Raw genomic sequence first — 14,676 nt, forward strand, 5'->3', positions numbered from 1 at the left:
AGTTCTATCAGAAGCTATATGCTCAGAACATTTCCTGTTGAACAGGAACATGAATTCAAAGGCCTGGAACTGTGTGAATACTGAGAATGTTTCCCGTTGAAAACTGTGTACAATAATCAATTCTCTTTCAAATGTAGGAGTGAATTCCATGTTCTATGATCGTATTGTGTAGGAAGCTCAATTCCCATCCTAACATAACCAGAATTGACAGTGTCATTCACCGGTTATCTGGTAGGATCAGTTGCTATTGAAAAATCCCTAGGAATTCTAAGATGAGGACATCTTCGATTCTTTCGTTTCTCATTAAAAACTCATCGTGAATGTCATGTTGTTCTCGCATTTCTCTACTGTAAACAAATCCGCTTTCCTTACTAAGCCAGTATTCAATGTTGCATAGACCTGTTTTCTAAGTGAACATTTCCCACTGAATAGTAATGTTCAATTCAACATTCCATAAACCTGTTGTCTAGGAAGAACTTATACCCTGAAAAACATAGAGTGAAAGCAATGTGATGTTAGCCGGTTATGTACTAGCGTCATTTACTAATGAAAACTAACGATGAGCTGTAAAGGTTAGAAGCTGCTTCTTTACCAACTTTGGTTGTGCAAGAAAACTAACAGAGAAAGTCGAGTTCTGCAATTCAATTGTGTATAATGTTCAGTTGCCCTTTGAAATCTATCTCTGAATTCAATGTTCTGTAGTCCCGCTGTTTGAAATGAACGTTTCTCACTGAAGACTAACAGGGAATTCAGAGTTCTGTAATTTCATTACAGACAACATTCCTATGGTAATCTAAGATTGATTTCAAAGTTCTCCCAGAAGTTATATTCTCAGAACATTTCCTGTTGAAAACGAACATGAATTCAAAGGCCTGGAACTGTGTGAACACTGAGATTGTTTCCCGTTGAAAACTGTGCACAATAAACAATTCTCTTTCAAAAGTAGGAGCGAATTCAATGTTCTATGATCGTATTGTGTAGGAAGCTCCATTCCCATCTTAATGTAAGCGGAATTGACAGTGTCATTCACCGGTTATCTGGTAGGATCAGCTGGTATTGAAAATTCCCTAGGAATTCAAAGAGTAGGACATCTTGGATTCTTTCATTTCTCATTGAAAACTCATTATGAATGTCATGTTGTTCTCTCGTGTTCTCTACTGTAAACAAATCCACTTTCCTAAATAAGCCTTATTCAATGTTGCATAGTCCTTTTTTCTAAATGAACATTTCCCACTGAATAGTAATGTTCATATCAACGTTCCACAAACCTGTTGTCTAGGAAGAAATTGTCCCCTTGAAAACTTAGAGTGAATGCACTGCGATGTTAGCCGGTTATGTACTAGCATCATTTACTAATGTAAACTAACCGTGAACTGAAAAGATTAGAAGCTGCTTCAATACCAACATAGGTTTTGCAAGAAACCTTACAGAGAAAGACGAGTTCTGTGATTCAATTGTATTTAATATTCAATTGCCCTTTGAAATCTGTCCCTGAATTCAAACTTCTGTAGTTCCGCTGTTTGAAATGAACGGTTCTCACTGAAGACTAACAGCGAATTCAGTGTTCTGTAATTTCATTTCAGACAACATTACTATGGTAATCTAAGATTGATTTCAAAAGTCTATCAGAAATTATGTGCTCGGAATATTTCCTGTTGAAAACGATCTTGAATGCAAAGGCCTGGAATTGTGTGAATACTGAGAATGTTTCCCGTTCAAAACTGTGCACAATAAACAATTCTCTTTTAAAAGTAGGTGCTAATTCAACGTTCTATGATCGTAGTCTGTAGGAAGCTCAATTCCAGTCTTAATGTAAGCATAATTGATAGTTTCATTCACCCGTTATCTAGCAATTCCGGTCTTAAAGTAAGGGTAATTGACAGTTTCATTCACCGGTTATCTAGAAGGATCAGTTGCTATTGAAAAATCCCAAGGAATTCAAAGAGTAGGACATCTTGGATTCAGACAACATTCCTATGGTAATCTAAGATTGATTTCAAAGTTCTATCAGAAGTTATATGCTCGGAACATTTCCTGTTGAAAATGAACCGGAAATCAAAGGTCTGGAACTATGTGAATACTGAGAGTGTTTCCCGTTGAAAATTCTGCACAATAAACAATTCTCTTTTAAAAGTAGGTGCGAACTCAACGTTCTATCATCGTATTCTGTAGGAAGCTCAATTCGCGTCTTAAAGTAAGTGTAATTGACAGTTTCATTCACTGATTATCTAGTAGGATCCGTTGCTATTGAAAACTCCACAGGAATTCAAAGACGAGAACATCTTGGATTCTTTTGTTTCTCATTGAAAACTCATCGTGAATGTCATGTTGTTCTCTCCTGTTCTCTAATGTAAACAAATAGGCTTTCTTAAATAAGCCTTATTCAATAGTGTATAATATTCAATTGCACTTTGAAACCTATCCCTGAATTCAAAGTTCTGTAGTCCCGCTGCTTGTTTCCCGTTGAAAACTGTGCACAATAAACAATTCTCATTTAAGTAGGTGCGAATTCAAAGTTCTATGATCGTACTCTGTAGGAGGCTCAATTCTTGTCTTAAAGTAAGCGTTATTGACAGCTTTCATAAATATGCCTTATTCAATGTTGCGTAGTCCTGTTTTCTAAGGGGAAATTTCCAACTGAATAGTAATGTTCATTTCAACGTTCCGTTAACCTGTTGTCTAGGAAGAACTTATCACCTGAAAAAGTAAGAGTGAATGCAATGTGATGTTAGCCGGTTATGTACTAGCGTCATTTTCTTATGAAAACTCACCATGAACTGAAAAGATTAGAAGCTGCTTCAATACCAACTTAGGTTGTGCAAGAAAACTAACAGAGAAAGTCCAGTTCTGTGATTCAATTGTGGAAAATATTCACTTGCCCTTTGCAATCTATCCCTGAATTCAAACTTCTGTAGTCCCGCTGTTTGCAATGAACGTTTCTCACTGAAAACTAACAGCGAATTCAGTGTTCTGTAATTTCATTACAGACAAGATTCCTATGGTAATCTAAGTTTGATTTCCAAGTTCTATTAGAGGTTATATGCTCGGAACATTTCCTGTTGAAAACGAACATGAATTCAAATGCCTGGAACTGTGTGAATACTGAGAATGTTTCCCGTTCAAATCTGTGCACAATAAACAATTCTCTTTTAATAGTAGGTGAGAATTCAACGTTCTATGATCGTATTCTGTAGGAAGCTCAATTCGCGTCTTAATGTAAATGTACTTGACAGTTTCATTCACCAGTTATCTAGTAGGATCCGTTGCTATTGAAAAATCGCAAGGAATTCAAAGACTAGGACATCTTGGAATCTTTCGTTTCTCATTGAAAACTCATCGTGAATGTCATGTTGTTCTCTCCTGTAATATACTGTAAACAAATCCGCTTTCCTAACTAAGCCTGTATTCAATGATGCATAGTCCTGTTTTCTAAGTGAACATTTCCCACTGAATAGTAATGTTCAATTCAACGTTACATTAACCTGTTGTCTACGGAGAACTTATATCCTGGAAAAGTAAGAGTGAATGCAATGTGATGGTAGCCGGTTATGAACTAGCGTCATTTTCTAATGAAAAGTAACCATGAACTAAAAAGATTTGAAGCTGCATCAATACCAACTTAGGTTGTGCAAGAAAACTAACAGAGAAAGTCCAGTTCTGTGATTCAATTGTGGAAAATATTCACTTGCCCTTTGCAATCTATCCCTGAATTCAAACTTCTGTAGTCCCGCTGTTTGAAATGAACGTTTCTCACTGAAAACTAACAGCGAATTCAGTGTTCTGTAATTTCATTACAGACAACATTCCTATGGTAATCTAAGTTTGATTTCCAAGTTCTATTAGAGGTTATATGCTCCGAACACTTCCTGTTGAAAACGAACATGAATTCAAAGGCCTGGAACTGTGTGAATACTGAGAATGTTTCCCGTTGAAAACTGAGCACAATGAATAATTCTCTTTTAAAAGTAGGTGCGAATTCAATGTTCTATGATCGTATTCTGTAGGAAGCTCAATTCCCGTATTAAAGTAAGCGTAATTGACAGTTTCATTCACCAGTTATCTAGTAGGATCCGTTGCTATTGAAAAATCCCAAGGAATTCAAAGAGTAGGACCTCTTGGATTCTTTCATTTCTCATTGAAAACTCATCGTGAATGTCATGTTGATCTCTCCTGATCTCTACTGTAAACAAATCCACTTTCATAACTAAGCCTGTATTCAAAGTTGGAAATTCCTGTTTTCTAATAGAACATTTCCCAATGAATACTATTGTTCAATTCAACCTTACATTAACCTGTTGTCTAGGAAGAACTTATCTCCTTGAAAAGTAACAGTGAATGCAATGTGATGTTAGCCGGTTATGTACTAGCATCAATTTCTAATGAAAACTGACCATGAATTGAAAAGAATAGAAGCTGCTTCAATACCAACATAGGTTGTTCAAGAAAACTAACAGAGAAAGTCCAGTTCTGTGATTCAATTGTGTATAAAATTCAATTGCCCTTGGCAATCTATCCCTGATTTCAAAGCTCTGTATTCCGTCTGTTTGAAATGAACGTTTCTCACTGAAGACTAACAGCGCATTCAATGTTCTGTTACTTCATTACACACAACATTCCTATGGTAATCTAAGATTGATTTCAAAGTTCTATCAAAAGGTATATGCTCGGAACATTTCCTGTTGAAAACGAACATGAATTCAAAGGCCTGGAACTGTGTGATTACTGAGGATGTTTCCCGTTGAAAACTGTGCACAATAAACAATACTCTTTTAAAAGTAGGTGTGAATTCAACGTTCTATGATTGTATTCTGTAGGAAGGTCAATTCTCGTCTTAAAAAAAGCGTAATTGACAATTTCATTCACCGGTTATCTCGTAGGATACATTGCTATTGAAAAATCCCAAGGAATTCAAAGAGTACGACATCTTGGATTCTTTCATTTCTCTTTGAAAACTCATTGTGAATGTCATGCTGTTCTCTCCTGTTCCCTACTGTTCCGCGTTCCTAACTATGCCTGTATTCAATGTTGCATAGTCCTGTTTTCTAAGAGAACATTTCCCAGTGAATAGTATATTTTCAATTCAACGTTATGTTAACCTGTTGTCTAGGAAGAAATTATCCCCTGGAAGTGTGCCAGTTTATGCAATGTGATGTTTGCCTATTATGTACTAGCGTCATTTTCTAATGAACACTAACCACGAACTGAAAAGATTAGAAGGTACTTCAATACCAATAGGTTGTGCAAAAAAACTAACAGAGAAAGTCCAGCTGTGTGATTCAATTGTATATAATATTCAATTGCCCTTTGCAATCTGTACCTGAATTCAAAGTACTGTAGTCCCGATGTTTGAAATGAACGTTTCTCACTGTAGACTAACAGCGAATTTAGTGATCTTCTAGAATAACATTACAGACAACATTCCTATGGTAATCTAAGATTGATTTCACAGTTCTATCAGAAGTTATATGCTCGGAACATTTCCTGTTGAAAATGAACATGAATTCAAAGGCCTGGAATTGTGTCAATACTGAAAATGTTTCCCGTTGAAAACTGTGCACAAGAAACAAGTCTCTTTTAAAAGTAGGTGCGAATTCAACGTTCTATGATCGTATTCTGTAGGAAGATCAATTCCCATCTTAAAGTAAGCGTAATTGACAATTTCATTCACCGGGTATCTAGTAGGATCCATTGCTATTGAAAATTCCCAGGAACTCAAAGACTAGGACATCTTGGAGTCTTTCATTTCTCATTGAAAACTCTTCGAGAATGTCATGTTGTTCTCTCCTGTTCTCTACTGTAAACATATCCGCTTTCCTACCTACACCTGTATTCAATGTGGCATACTCCTGTTTTATAAGTGAACATTTCCCAATGAATATTAATGTTCAATTCAACGTTACGTTAACCTGTTGTCTAGGAAGATCTTATCCCCTGGAAAAGTAAGAGTGAATGGAATGTGATATTAGCCGATTATGTACTAGCGTCATTTTCTAATGAAAACTAACCATGAACAGAAAAGATGAGAATCTGCTTCAATACCAACATAGGTTGTGCAAGAAAACTAACAGAGAAAGTCCAGTTCTGTGATTCAATTGTGTATAATATTCAATTGCCATTTGCAATCTATCCCTGAATTCAAAGTTCTGTAGTCCTGGGGTTTGAAATGAACGTTTCTCACTGAAGACTAACAGCGAATTCAATGTTCTGTATTTTCATTACAGACAACATTCCTATGGTAATCTAAGATTGATTTCAACGTTCTATCAGAAGTTGTATGCTCGGAACATTTGCTGTTGAAAATGTACATGAATTCAAAGGCCTGTAACTGTGTGAATACTGACAATGTTTCCCATTGAAAACTGTGCACAATAAACAATTCTCTTTTAATAGTAGGTGTGAATTCAACGTTCTATGATCGTATTCTGTAGGAAGCTCAATTCCCGTCTTAAAGTAACCGTAATTGACAGTTTCATTCACGGGTTATCTAGTAGGATCCGTTGCTATTGAAAGATCCCAAGGAATTCAAAGAGTAGGACTTCTTGGATTCTTTCGTTTCTCACTGAAAACTCATCGTGAATGTCATGTTGTTCTCTCCTCTTCTCTAGTGTAAACAAATCCGCTTTCCTAATTAAGCCTGTATTCAATGTTGCATAGTCCTGTTTTCGAAGTGATAGTTTCCCAATGAATAGTAATGTTCAATTCAACGTTACATTAACCTGTTTTCTAGGAAGAACTTATCTCTTTGAAAAGCAACAGTGAATGCAATGTGATGTTAGCCGGTTATGTACTACCGTCATTTTCTAATGAAATCTAACCATGAACTGAAAAGATTAGAATTTGCTTCAATACCAACATAGGTTGTGCAGGAAAACTAACAGAGAAAGTCCAGTTATGTGATTCAATTGTGTATAATATTCAATTGCCCTTTGAAATCTATCCCTGAATTCAACCTTCTGTAGTCCCGCTGTTTGAAATGAACGTTTCTCTCTGAAGACTAACAGCGAATTCAGTTTTCTGTAATTTCATTACTGACAACATTCCTATGGTAATCTAAGATATATTTGAAAGTTTTATCAGAAGTTATATTCTCGGAATATTTCCTGTTGAAAACGAACATGAATTCAAAGGCCTGGAACTGTGTGAATACTGAGAATGTTTAACATTGAAAACTGTGCACAATATACAATTCTCTTTTAAAACTAGGTGGGAATTCAACTTTCTATGATTGTATTCTGTAGGAAGCTCAATTCCCGTCTTGAAGTAAGCGTAATTGATCATTTCATTCACCGGTTATCTAGTAGGATCAGTTGCTATTGAAAAATCCCAAGGAATTCAAAGTGTAGGACATCTTGGATTCTTTCATATCTCATTGAAAACTCATCGTGAATGTCATGTTGTTCTCTCCTGTTGTCTACTGTAAACACATCCGCTTTCCTAACTAAGCCTGTATTCAATGTTGCATAGTCCTGTTTTCTAAGGGAACATTCCCAATGAATAGTAATGTTCATTTCAACGTTCCAGAAACCTGTTGTCTAGGAAGAACTTATCCCCTGGAAAAGTAACAGTGAATGGAATGTGATGTTAGCCGGTTATGTACTAGCGTCATTTTCGAATGAAAACTAAGCATGATCTTAAAAGATTTGAAGCTGCTTCAATACCAACATAGGTTGTGCAAGAAAACTAACAGAGAAAGTCCAGTTCTTCGATTCAATTGTGTATAATATTCAATTGCCTTTTGAAATCTATCCCTGATTCCAAAGTTCTGTACTTCCTCTGTTTAAAATGAATGTTTCTCACTGAAGACTAACAGCGAATTCAGTGTTCTGTACTTTCATTACAGACAACATTCCTATGGTAAGCTAAGATTGCTTTCCACATTCTATTAGAAGTTATATGCTGGGAACATTTCCTGTTGAAAGCGAACATCAATTCAAAGGCCAGGAATGATGTGAATGCGGAGAATGTTTCCCGTTGAAAACTGTGTACAATAAACAATTCTCTTTCAAAAGTAGGAGTGAATTCAACGTTCTATGATCGTATTCTGTTGGAAGCTCAATTCTCGTCTTAAAGTCAGGGTAATTGACAGTGTCATTCACTGGTTATGTGGTAGGATCAGTTGCTAGTGAAAAATCTCAAGGAATTCAAAGAGTAGGACATCTTGGATTCTTTTGTTTCTCATTGAAAACTCATCGTGCATGTCATGTTGTTGTGACCTGTTCTCTACTGTAAACAATCCCGCTTTCCTAACTAAGCCTGTATTCAGTGTTGCATATTCCTGTTTTCTACGTGAACATTGCCCAATGAAGAGCAATGTTCAATTCAACGTTCCATAAACTTGTTGTATAGGAGAAACTTCCCCCCTGGAAATCTAAGAGTGAATGCAGTGTGGTATTAGTCGGTTATGTACTAGCATCATTTACTAATGAAAACTAACCGTGATCTGAAAAGATTAGAAGCTGTTTCAATACCAACATACGTTGTGCAAGAAAACTAACAGAGAAAGTCGAGTTCTGCAATTCAATTGTGTATAATATTCAATTGCCCTTTGAAGTCTATCCCTGAGTTCAAAGTTCTGTAGTCCAGCAGTTTGAAATGAACGTTTGTCACTGAAGACTAACAGCAAATTCAATGTTCTGTAATTTCATTACAGACAGCATTCCAATGGAAATCTAAGATTGATTTCAAAGTTCTATCTGAAGTTATATGCTCGCAACATGTCCTGTTGAAAACGAACATGAATTCAAAGGGCTATAACTGTGTGAATACTGAGCATGTTTCCCAATAAAAACTGTGTACAATATACCATTCTCTTTCAAAATAGGAGTGAATTCAACGTTCTATGATCGTATTGTGCAGGAGGCTCAATTCCCATTTTAACGTAAGCGTAATTGACAGTTTCATTCACTGGTTATCTGGTAGGATCAATTGCTAGTGAAGAATCCCAAGGAATTCAAAGACTAGGACATCTTGGATGCTTTCGTTTCTCATTGAAAACTCATCATGAATGTCAGGTTCTTCTGTCCTTTTCTCTACTGTAAACAAACATGCTTTCCTAACTAAGCCTGTATTCAATGTTGAATAGTCCTCTTTTCTACGTGAACATTTCCCAAAGAATAGCAATGTTCAATTCAACGTTCTGTAAACCTATTGTCTAGGTAGAACTTGTTCCCTGGAAAACTAAGAGTGAATGCAATGTGCTATTAGCCGGTTATGTACTAGCATCATTTACTAATGAAAACTAACCGTGAACAGAAAAGATTAGAAGCTGCTTCAATACCAACATAGGTTGTGCAAGAAAACTAAGAAAGAAGGCCAAATTCTGTAATTCAATTGTCTATAATATCAAATTGCCCTTTGAAATCTATCCGTGTATACTACATTTTGTAGTCCTGCTGGTTGAAATGAACGTTTCTCACTGAAGACTAACAGCAAATTCAATGTTCTGTAATTTCATTACTGACAACATGCCAATGGTAATCTCAGATTGATTTCAAAGTTCTATCAGAAGTTATATGCTCGCAACATGTAATGCTGAAAACGAACATAAATTCAAAGGGCAAGAACTGTGTGAATAAGGAGAATTTTTCCCATTTAAAACTGTGTACAATAAACAATTCTCTTTCAAAAGTAGGAGCGAATTCAACGTTCTATGATGGTATAGTGTATGAAGCTCAATTCCCGTCTTAAAGTAAGTGTAATTGACAGTGTCATTCACCAGTTAGCGGGTAGGATCAGATGCTATTGAAAAATCCCATGGAAGTCAGAGACTAGGACATCTTGGATTCTTTCGTTTCTCATTGAAAACTCTTCCTGAATGTCATGTGGTTCTGTCCTCTTCTCTACTGTAAACCAATCCGCTTTCCTAACTAAGCCTGTATTGATTATTGAATAGTCCTGTTTTCGAAGTGAACATTTGCCAATGAATAGTAATGTTCAATTCAACGTTTCGTAAACCTGTTTTATAGGAACAACTTATCCCCTGGAAAACTAAGAGTGAATGCAATGTGCTATTAGCCGCTTATGTACTAGCATCATTTACTAAAGAAAAGTAACCGTGAACTGAAAAGATTAGAAGGTGCTTCAATACCAGCATAGGTTGTGCAAGAAAACTAACAGAGAATGTTGAGTTCTGTAATTCAATTGTGTATAATATTCATTTGCCCTTTGAAATCTATCCGTGAATTTAAGTTCTGTGGTCACGCTGTATGAAATGAACGTTTCTCACTGAAGAATAACAGCAAATTCAATGTTCCATAATTTCATTGCAGACAACATGCCAATGGTAATATAAGATTGATTTCAAAGTTCTATCAGAAGGTATATGCTCGCAACATTTGCTGTTGAAAACGAACATGAATTCAAAGGGCTAAAACTGTGTGAATACTGAGAATGTTTCCCGTTGAAAACTGTGTACAATAAACAATTCTCTTTCAAAAGAGGGAGCGAATTCAACCTTCTATGATATATTGTGTAGGAAGCACAATTCCCTTCTTGAAGTAAGCATAATTGACAATGTCATTCACTGGTTATCGGGTAGGATCAGTTGCTATTGAAAAATCCCAATGAATTCAAAGACTAGGACATCTTGCATTCTTTTTTTTTTCTCATTGAAAACTCATTGTAAATGTCATGTTTTTCTGTCCTGTTCTCTACTGTAAACAAATCCGCTTTCCTGTCTAAGCCTGTATTCAATGTTGCATAGTCCAGTTTACTAAGTGAACATTTCCCAATGAATGGTAATGTTCAATTCAATGTCCGGTAAACCTGTTGTATAGGAAGAACTTATCCCCTGGAACTAAGAGTGAATGCAATGTGCTATTAGCCAGTTATGTAATAGCATCCTTTACTAATGAAAACTAACCATGAACTGAAAAGATTAGAAGCTGCTTCAATATCAATATAGGTTGTGCGGAAAACTAACAGAGAAAGTCGTGTTCTGTAATTCAATTGTGTATAATATGCAATTGCCCTTTGAAATCTACACGAATGCAAAGTTCTATAGTCCCGTTGTTTGAAATGAACGTTTCTCACTGAAGACTAACAGCGAATTCAATGTTGTGTAATTTCATTACAGAAAACATTCAATGGTAATCTAAGATTGATTTCAATATTCTATCAGAAGTGATATGCTCATAACATGTCCTGTTGAAAACGAACATGAATTCAAAGGGCTAGAACTGTGTGAATACTGAGAATGTTTCCCTTTGAAATCTGTGTACAATAAACAATTCTCTTTCAAAAGTAGGAGCGAATTCAACGTTCTATGATCGTATTGTGTAGGAAGCGCAATTCCCATCTTAAAATAAGCAGTATTGACAGTGTCCTTCACCGGTTATCGGTTAGGATCTGTGGCTATTGAAAAATCTCAAAGAATTCAAAGACTAAGACATCTTGGATTCTTTCGTTTGTCATTGAAAAGTTTTTGTGAATGTCATGTTGTTCTTTCCTGTTCTCTATTGTAATCAAACCCGCTTTCCTAACTAAGCCTGTATTCAATGTTGCATAGACCTGTTTTCCAAGTGAACATTACCCAATGAATAGTAATGTTCAATTAAACGTTACATTAACCTGTTTTCTAGGAAGAACTATCCCCTGGAAAACTAAGAATGAGTGCAATGTGCAATGTGCAATTAGCCAGTTATGTACAAGCATCCTTTACTAATGAAAAATAACCTTGAACTGAAAAGATTAGATGCTGCTTCAACACCAACATAAGTTGTGCAAGAAAACTAACACAGAAGGTGGAGTTCTGTAATTCAGTTGCCCTTGGTATTCAATTGCCCTTTGAAATCTATCCCTGAATTCAAAGTTCTGTAGTCCCGCTGTTTGAAATGAACGTTGTTCACTGAAGACTAACAGAGAATTCAATGTTCTGTAATTTCATTACAGACAGCATTACAGTGGAAATCTAAGATTGATTTCAAAGTTCTAACAGAAGTTATATGCTCGGAACATTTCCTGTTGAAAACGAACATGAATTCAAAAGTCTACAACTGTGTGAATCCTGAGAAGGTTTCCCGTTGAAAACTGTGTACCATAAACCATTCTCTTTCAAAAGTAGGAGTGAATTCAACGTTCTATGATCGTATTGTGCAGGAAGCTCAATTCCCATTTTAATGTAAGCGTAATTGACAGTTTCATTCACCGGTTATCTGGTTGGATCAGTTGCTAGAGAGGAATCCCAAGGAATTCAAAGACTAGGACACCTTGGATGCTTTCGTTTCTCATTGAAAACTCATCGTGAATGTCCTTTTCTCTACTGTAAACAAATCCGCTTTCCTAACTAAGCCTGTATTCAATGTTGAATAGTCCTGATTTCTACGTGAACATCTCCCAATGAATAGCAATGTTCAATTCAACGTTCCGTAAACCTGTTGTCTAGGTAGAACTTGTCCCCTGGAAAACTAAGAGTGAATGTAATGGGCTATTAGCTGGTTATGTACTACCATCATTTACTAATGAAAATTAACGGTGAACTGACAAGATTAGAAGCTGGTTCAAAACCAATATAGGTTGTGCAGGAAAGCTAACAGAGAAGGTCAAGTTCTATAATTGAATTGTGTATAACATTCAAATGCCCTTTGAAATCTATCCCTGAATTCAAAGATCTGTAGTCCAAATGTTTGAAAAGAACGTTTCTCACTGACGACTAACAGCGTATTCAATGTTCTGTAATTTCATTACAGACAACATTCCAATGGTAATCTAATATTCATTTCAAAGATCTATCAGAAGTGATATGCTCCCAACACTTCCTGTTGAAAACGAACATGAATTCAGAGGGCGGGAACTGTGTGAATACTGAGAGTTTCCCGTTGAAAACTGTGTACAATAAACAATTCTCTTTCACAAGTAGGAGTGAATTTAACGTAACATGATCGTATTGTGTAGGAAGCTCAATTCCCGTCTTAAAATAAGCGTAATTGACAGTGTCTTTCACCGGTTATTGGGTAGGATCAGATGCTATTGAAAAATCCCTAGGAATTCAAAGACTAGGACATCTTGGATTCTTTCGTTTCTCATTGAAAAGTCATCGTGAATGTCATGTTGTTCTTTCTTGTTCTCTATTGTAAACAAACCCGCTTTCAGATATAAGCCTGTATTCAGTTATGCATAGTCCTGTTTTCTACGTAATATTTCCCAAAAAATAGCAATGTTCAATTCAAGGTTCCGTTAACCTGTTTTGTAGGAAGAACTTATCCCAGGGAAAACTAGATGTGAATGGTATATGCTATTAGCTAGTTATGTAGTAGCATCATTTACTACGTAAAACTAACCGTGAACTGAAAAGATTAGAAACTGCTTCAAAACCAACATGGGTTGTGCAAGAAAACTAACAGAGAAGGTCGAATTCTGTAATTCAATTGTGTATAATATTCAATTGCCCTTTGAAATCTATCCGTGAATTCAAAGACCTGTAGTCACGCTGTTTGAAATGAACGATTCTCACTACAGACTAACAGCAAATTCAATATTCTGTAATTTCATTACAGACAACATTCCAATGATAATGTAAGATTGATTTCAAGGTTCTATCAGAAGATAAATGCTCTCAACATTTCCTGTTGAAAATGAACATGAATTCAAAGGCTAGAACTGTGTGAATACTGAGAATGTTTCTCATTGAAAACTGTTTAAAACAAACAATTCTCTTTCAAAAGTAGGAGTGAATTCAACGTTCTATGATCGTATTCTGTAGGAAGCTCAATTCCCGTCTTAAAGTAAGGGTAATTGATAGTTTCATTCACCGCTTATCTGGTACGATCAGTTGCTATTGAAAAATCCCAAGCAATTCAAAGACTAGGACATCAAGGATTCTTTCGTTTCTCATTGAATACTCATCGTGAATGTCATGTTGTTCTGTCCTGTTCTCTACTGTAAACTAATCCGCTTTCATAACTCAGCCTGTATTCAATGTTGCATAGTTCTGTTTAATCAGTGAATATTTCCCAATGAATGGTAATGTTCAATTTAACGTTCCATAAATTTGTTGTATAGGAGGAACTTACCCCCTGGAAATCTAAGAGTGAATGCAATGTGCTATTAGCTGGTTATGTACTAGCATCATTTACTAATGAAAACTAACCATGAACTGAAAAAATTAGAAGCTGCTTCAATACCAACATATGTTGTGCAAGAAAACCAACAGAGAATGTCGAGTTCTGCAATTCAATTGTGTATAATATTCAATTGCCCTTTGAAATCTGTCCCTAAATTCAAAGATCTATAGTCCCGCTATTTGAAATGAATGTTTCCCACTGAACACTAACAGCGAATTCAATGTTCTGTAATTTCATTACAGACAGCATTCCAATGGAAATCTAAGAATGATTTCAAACTTCTATCAGAAGTGATATGCTCATAACATTTCCTGTTGAAAACGAACATGAATTCAAAGGGCTAGAACTGTGTGAATCCTGAGAATGTTTTGCGTTGAAAATTGTGTATCATAAACAATTCTCTTTCAAAAGTAGGAGTGAATTCAACGTTCTATGATCGTATTGGGCAGTAAGCTCAATTCCCATTTTAATGTAAGTGTAATTGACAGTTTCATTCACCGGTTATCTGGTAGGATCAGTTGCTAGTAAAGAATCCCAAGGAATTCAATGACTAGGACATCTTGGATGCTCTCGTTACTCATTGATAACTCATGGTGAATATCAGGTTGTTCTGTCC

This window comes from Jaculus jaculus, chromosome 10, assembly GCF_020740685.1.
Source record: "Jaculus jaculus isolate mJacJac1 chromosome 10, mJacJac1.mat.Y.cur, whole genome shotgun sequence".
Taxonomy (NCBI): Eukaryota; Metazoa; Chordata; class Mammalia; order Rodentia; family Dipodidae; genus Jaculus; species Jaculus jaculus.